A 1,336-nucleotide genomic window follows, 5' to 3' on the forward strand; every position below is an offset into this window, starting at 1 on the left:
ATTTTCTGTCTATATCTGATGTCCCTGTGGCAAACAGTGTTGAGCAGTAAGTGTCACCCTTTCTCCCTAGTTACCGCCCAGTGATTGGTCTGTGTTTGCCAATGAGATGTAAGCAGAAGTCGTGGGAGCAGGGCTCCTGGGTAAACTTTCTCAAAAGGGCAAGTGAACCATTGACTCTGCTCCCTCTCTCCCTTCCTCTCTCTCTCTTTCTCTCTTTCCCTCTCTAACCTCCTCCTTCTTCTTTTTTTTTTAATGGAGTCTCACTCTGTTACCCAGGTTGGAGTACTGTGGCATGATCTTGGCTCATTGCAGCCTCAACCTCCTGGGCTCAGGTGATCCCCCCACCTCAGCCTCCCAAGTAGCTGGGACTGCCAGTGCGTGCCTCCCAGCTAATTTTTGTGTCTTTTTCTGTACAGACCGGGTTTCACCACATTGCCCAGGCTGGTCTCAAACTCCTGGGCTCAAGTAATTCTCCCGCCTCAGTCTCTCAAAGTGCTGGGATTCCAGGTGTAAGCCACCATGCCCAATCTCTGCTCCGTTCTTTCTGCTCCGAACTTGGTTCCACAGCCATCATGTGCCTATGAACACAAAAGCCACATGGTAGTGATGGTGGAGCAGAAAGAAAGAAAGACCGCGTGTTCTTGCTGACTTTCTAAGAAGCACCCCAGACCTGGACTGCCCACCTCTGGATTTAACAAATGAGAAAAACAAACTATTATTTGTTTAAGCTACTGTTAATTGGTTGTTCTGTTGAATGCATTTCTACCTGATAGAGTCATAGGGCCAGTTAGTAACCCAGGTTTTGACTCTCACAATCTAATATGCTTTCCTTGGCAGCAGTGGATCTCCAAGTGTGGTCCCCAGACAGGCAACATCAGTATCACAGAGAAACTTGTTAGAAATGCAGAATATCATATGCCACCCCAGACCTTCTAAGTCAGAAACCCTGGGGGTGGTTTAACAAGCCCTCCCAGTGATTCTCATGCACCTCAAGTGTGAGAACCACCGTTCTATAACCATGCTCTTCACTGTGTGGTTCTGGAAAACCTGAGAGCTTGCTTAAATTATACCATCTTGGTCAGGTGCAGTGACTCACACCTGTAATCCCAGCACTTTGGGAGACTGAGATGAGCAGATCGCTTGAGCCCAGGAGTTTAGGACTGGCCTGGGCAATATGGGGAGACCCTCATCTCTACCAAAAAACAAACAAAAAAAATCAGCCAGGTGTGTTGGTGCACATCTGTAGTCCCAGCTACTCAGAGGCTGAGGTGGAAGGACCCCTTGAACCTAGGAGGCTGAGACTGCAGTGAGTCATGATAGCGCCACTGCACTCTAG

Source organism: Colobus angolensis, unplaced genomic scaffold (assembly GCF_000951035.1).
Source record: "Colobus angolensis palliatus isolate OR3802 unplaced genomic scaffold, Cang.pa_1.0 Scaffold83, whole genome shotgun sequence".
Lineage (NCBI taxonomy): Eukaryota > Metazoa > Chordata > Mammalia > Primates > Cercopithecidae > Colobus > Colobus angolensis.